Source organism: Thalassophryne amazonica, chromosome 9 (assembly GCF_902500255.1).
Source record: "Thalassophryne amazonica chromosome 9, fThaAma1.1, whole genome shotgun sequence".
Taxonomy (NCBI): Eukaryota; Metazoa; Chordata; class Actinopteri; order Batrachoidiformes; family Batrachoididae; genus Thalassophryne; species Thalassophryne amazonica.
Window position 1 is genome coordinate 9772327 of NC_047111.1, and position 6000 is coordinate 9778326.

Here is a 6000-nt window from a genome sequence, read left to right on the forward strand (position 1 = left end):
GTTCCTAGGGTTTGTAAGAGTAGAATGGGAGGCAGAGCCTTCAGCTTTCAGGCTCCTCTCCTGTGGAACCAGCTCCCAATTCAGATCAGGGAGACAGACACCCTCTCTACTTTTAAGATTAGGCTTAAAACTTTCCTTTTTGCTAAAGCTTATAGTTAGGGCTGGATCAGGTGACCCTGAACCATCCCTTAGTTATGCTGCTATAGACGTAGACTGCTGGGGGGTTCCCATGATGCACTGTTTCTTTCTCTTTTTGCTCTGTATGCACCACTCTGCATTTAATCATTAGTGATCGATCTCTGCTCCCCTCCACAGCATGTCTTTTTCCTGGTTCTCTCCCTCAGCCCCAACCAGTCCCAGCAGAAGACTGCCCCTCCCTGAGCCTGGTTCTGCTGGAGGTTTCTTCCTGTTAAAAGGGAGTTTTTCCTTCCCACTGTAGCCAAGTGCTTGCTCACAGGGGGTCGTTTTGACCGTTGGGGTTTTACATAATTATTGTATGGCCTTGCTTTACAATATAAAGCGCCTTGGGGCAACTGTTTGTTGTGATTTGGCGCTATATAAAAAAATTGATTGATTGATTGATAAAAAAAAAGCTAATTTAGCAACAAAGGTAAAAACCCAAAGTAACACAAAATAGTATTAACAACACAAACTCAAGTGATTACAAAAGCGAGATAAAGCAAATTAAATATCTAAATTAACCAAAATTAACATGAAGTTCCCCCCCTCAGTCCATTTTGACTTGGTAGGCCTCCAAAGTTATAAAATGGCTGCCAGCCCCTTCAGCCATCATTTGTTCCCAAGCAGCTCCTCAGAAAAAATAAATAACATTTAGACAAATATTAACTAAAGTGTGCACCCAATAGAGTAATAATGAAATTAATGTTGTATGGTTGGGCGTGCCTGGCTGCTTTTTGTTTCTGTCTTCTGTTTCTGTCTTTTGTTTTTCCTTCCAGGTGGTACGCGTTTAGGACTGAGTGGCTGTGTGGCTGAGTTACCAGGACCTCACCCTGATCACCTGAGGCTGATCATGTGCAGCTCGTCAGGACTCACAGCTGTGGTGCATCTACACGGATTGGAGCATGGTGGCATTTAAGTCTGGAGTACACAGTGTGTATTTGCCAGAGACTTGACCTTGTGACCAGACGGGTGAGATCGTCGTCTTGAGAGCCATCTCATCATTATGGATGCAGAGAACGTCCAGGTTTGATGCCATGGTCTGTGAAAGAGGAGGGGGTGAGGTCTCACGCTCGTCAGCACACTTCCTGAGGTACGTTAGGTTTTGTGACTAACATTTGTACAGTCAGTAAATGTGGTGTCCCTCACACCTTATTATATTGAGCTGTTATGTTAGTCGTTTGTTCAGCTTCCACTGCAGTGATAATGTGACCTGGGTGTTCCATGCCTGCAGGGTGGGAAGCTGATTAAGTGATTAAGCCAGGAAGTGTTTGCTGTTTATGTACACCTTTGAGTGGTCTCTCTGTGTGTGGAGTGTGGACTCACATGATGGTTTCTTCTTTCACAGACTCGGTTTGTCGCGGCCACCTGGTGGGTGTCGGCGGGGTCCTTGGGTCCGAACTGTTTCTGGCTCCGGACCGTTTGTGCAGCTGGGAGCGCATCGTAATCCACCTCGCAGACTGCGCACTTATTTGTTTGTACTTTCTTCACGTCACTGTTATGTTTATTAAATTCAGTTATCCTTTGTACCGTGCTCTGCTTATTTCATACTGGGTCCTTCAAACGCTGGTCGGTTCTCCGGGCTGCGTCCGACACATAACAATTAATTAAAAAAGGCTAACACTGTAATGGTGGTGGAAGGGGTGTCCACCACACACTCCCCCTCTTCTGAAGGCTCGCTGGCACAGCGGGACAGGCAGTCAGCAGCTACTTGTGTCCATCATCCTCTCCAACCATTTGAGTGCCTTGTGGCCTGTTTCTAGCATTATAGTAGCTGTATTATCATGGTAGCTGTATCATAGTAGCTGTATTATCATGGTAGCTGTATCATAGTAGCTATTTTATCATGTAGTGTTGTAAAAGTGTCGTGACACGGACCCTCAACAGGGGGCGTTAATGAACGGACAATGGATAAGCCAAAAGTAACAATTTAATGTTGTGAATCGCACAACGACGTACAGACAATAACAGTATGGTGGACTGTCATTCATACACCAGGTGACGTGTGGGCAGGCTCGACGATAGAAGACGCCTGGCGAGAGAAGAGCCGGATCCCCACACAGCTTCCACCCCCAACGGAGCTGAAGAACACCCGAGCCGCCAAGCCCTGCGCCCCAGGTGGCCGCTGTCTTCAGCAGTCAGACCCGGTACTGCTGGCAGAAAACAGAGACAGTCCTGATGAGTGTGAGTTCGCACACTCAGTAATCCCACAGTCAGTGTTTAGTTAGGAGGGAGCACCTCCACCTCCAATCACACACTCGTGCAGCTCTTGTTTCACCACTTATCTGGTTTGGGGTGTGAGGCGAAGCCGTCGCTGATCACACCAAACGCCAATCCCACAGATAAGGACACACCAGGAAAACGGCTGCAAAGAAGTTCAGATTAATACTCAATGTTTTGAGTCAGCAGAGAAAATTACCTGAATGGTAGCTGATTTCTCGGCGGGGAGGTGGAGTTGCAGTCCGGCCTTTAAGGTGGTGGTGATGATGTGGATGAGTGACAGCTGATGCTGATGACGAGTAACAGCTGTCACTCCCGGTTGCTATGACACCCTCTCGTGCTTGAAGCCCGCACTTCAAGCAGGGCGCCATCTGGTGGTGGTGGGCCAGCAGTACCTCCTCTTCAGCGGCCCACACAACAGGACCCCCCCCTCAACGGGCGCCTCCTGGCGCCCGACCAGGCTTGTCCAGGTGCCGCCGGTAGAAGTCGGCCAGGAGGGCCGGGTCCAGGATGAAGCTCCTCTTCACCCAGGAGCATTCTTCGGGTCCATACACCTCCCAGTCCACCAAATACTGGAACCCCTGGCCCTTCCGACGTACGTCCAGGAGCCGGCGCACGGTCCAAGCTGGCTCCCCCTCGATGATCCGGGCAGGAGGCGGTGCCGGTCCGGGGGTACAGAGGGGTGAAACGTGGTGTGGATTGATGCGTGACACATGGAAAACCGGGTGGATCCGCAGTGAAGCTGGCAGCTGCGGCTGGACTGAGGACCTTGAGTATGGGGAAAGGTCCAATGTATCTGTCCTTCAACTTCTGGGATTCCACTTGCAGGGGAATGTCCTTTGTGGAAAGCCAAACCTCCTGCCCAGGCTGATACGCAGGGGCCGGGGCACGCCGGCGGTCCGCATGGTTCTTGGCCCTCGTCCGGGCTTTGAGCAGGGCAGAGCGGGCGGTACGCCACACCCGACGGCACCTTCTCAGATGGGCCTGGACCAAGGGCACCCCGACCTCTCCCTCCACTAGCGGGAACAATGGGGGCTGGTACCCCAAACACACTTCAAACGGGGAGAGGCCGATGGCAGAAGAGACTTGGCTGTTATGAGCGTACTTGATCCAGGCCAGATGGTCACTCCAGGCCGTCGGGTGCGCGGAGGTCACGCAGCGGAGGGCCTGCTCCAGTTCCTGGTTAGTCCGCTCTGCCTGCCCGTTCGTCTGGGGGTGGTACCCAGACGAGAGACTGACGGTGGCCCCCAGTTCCCTGCAGAAACTCCTCCAGACCTGGGAGGAGAACTGAGGACCACGATCTGAGACAGTGTCTGCTGGAATCCCATGCAGATGCACGACGTGGTGGACCAGGAGGTCTGCAGTCTCCTGGGCCGTCGGGAGCTTCGGGAGGGCCACGAAGTGGGCCGCCTTGGAGAACCGGTCCACTATCGTTAAGATGGTGGTGTTGCCCTGGGACGGTGGGAGGCCCGTGACAAAGTCCAGGCCGATATGAGACCAGGGGCGACGAGGCACAGGCGGAGGCTGGAGGAGGCCTTGGGCCTTGTGATGGTCGGCTTTGCCCCTGGCACAGGTGGTGCAGGCCTGGACATACTCCCGGACGTCGGCTTCCATAGACGCCCACCAGAAGCGCTGCCGGGCCACTGCCACGGTCCTTCGCACCCCTGGGTGACAGGAGAGCTTGGAACTGTGACAGAAGTCAAGGACCGCAGCCCTGGCCTCTGGTGGGACGTACAGTTTGTCCTTCGGACCTGTCCCCGGGTCCGGGCTCCGTGTCAGGGCCTCCCGGACGGTCTTAACCACGTCCCAGGTAAGGGTGGCCACGACAGTGGACTCGGGGATGATGGTTTCAGGGGGGTCTGACAGCTCGGTCTTGACCTCCTCTTCATGCACCTGGGACAGGGCGTCAGATCGTTGGTTCTTTGTCCCGGGGCGGTAGGTCAAAACACCCGAAGAACAGCGACCAGCGGGCTTGCCTGGGGTTCAGACGCTTCGCTGTCCGGATGGTCCGTGAAAACCGTAAATGGTACCGATGCTCCCTCCAACAGGTGTCTCCACTCCTCAAGAGCCTCCTTCACCGCAAGAAGTTCCTGATTGCCGACGTCATAGTTCCGTTCAGCTGGGGTCAACCTGCGGGAAAAGTAGGCACATGGATGGAGAACCTTGTCGGACTCCCCGCTCTGGGACAGCACGGCTCCTATCCCTGAGTCAAAGGCATCCACTTCAACAACAAACTGGCGCTTGGGATCGGGCTGCACCAGAACCGGTGCTGTCGAGAACCGGAGTTTCAACTCCCTAAACGCGGCTTTGCACCGATCCGACCAGGTGAAGGGGACTTTTGTGGAGGTCAGGGCTGTCAGGGGGCTAACTACCTGACTGTAGCCCTTGATGAACCTCCGGTAGAAATTTGCAAAACCGAGGAACTGTTGTAGTTTCCTACGGTTCGTTGGTTGGGGCCAATCTCTCACCGCCGCAACCTTGGCCGGATCAGGGGCGACGGAGTTGGAGGAGATTATGAACCCCAGGAAAGACAAAGAAGTGCGGTGGAACTCACACTTCTCGCCCTTCACAAACAGCCGGTTCTCCAACAACCGCTGTAGGATCTGACGTACATGCTTGACATGGGTCTCAGGATCTGGAGAAAAGATGAGTATATCGTCTAGATATACGAAGACAAACCGATGCAGGAAGTCCCGCAAGACGTCATTAACCAATGCTTGGAACGTCGCGGGCGCATTGGTGAGGCCGAACGGCATGACCAGGTACTCAAAGTGACCTAACGGGGTGTTAAATGCTGTCTTCCACTCGTCTCCCTCCCGGATCCGAACCAGGTGATAAGCATTCCTAAGATCCAATTTTGTGAAAATTTGGGCTCCATGCAGGGGCGTGAACACTGAATCCAACAGAGGTAACGGGTATCGGTTGCGAACCGTGATCTCGTTCAGCCCTCTGTAATCAATGCATGGACGGAGTCCGCCATCCTTCTTGCCCACAAAAAAGAAACCAGCACCCATCGGGGAGGTGGAGTTCCGGATCAACCCGGCAGCTAACGAGTCCCGGATGTAGGTCTCCATTGATTCGCGTTCTGGATGTGAGAGGTTGTACAGCCTGCTGGACAGGTACTCAGCGCCCGGTATCAAATCAATGGCACAATCGTATGGACGGTGCGGGGGCAGCGTGAGTGCCAGATCCTTGCTGAAGACGTCAGCAAGGTCGTGGTACTCGGCTGGCACCGCCGCCAGATTGGGGGGGACTAAAACCTCCTCCTTAGCTGTCACACCGGGTGGAACCGAGGATCCTAAACACTCCCGGTGGCAGGTTTCGCTCCACTGAACCACAACCCCAGACGGCCAATCAATCCGGGGATTGTGTTTTAACACCCAAAGAAAACCCAAAATTACTCGGGAGGTAGAAGGTGTTACATAAAACACAATCTCCTCCCTGTGATTCCCAGACACCACCAATGTCACTGGCTGTGTCTGGTGCGTGATTAGTGGAAGAAGGGTGCCATCTAGCGCCCGCACCGACAATGGTGACGGTAAGGCCACTAGAGGAGCCCAACCTCCTTTGCCCATCTGCTATCCAGCAGATTCCCCTCCGACC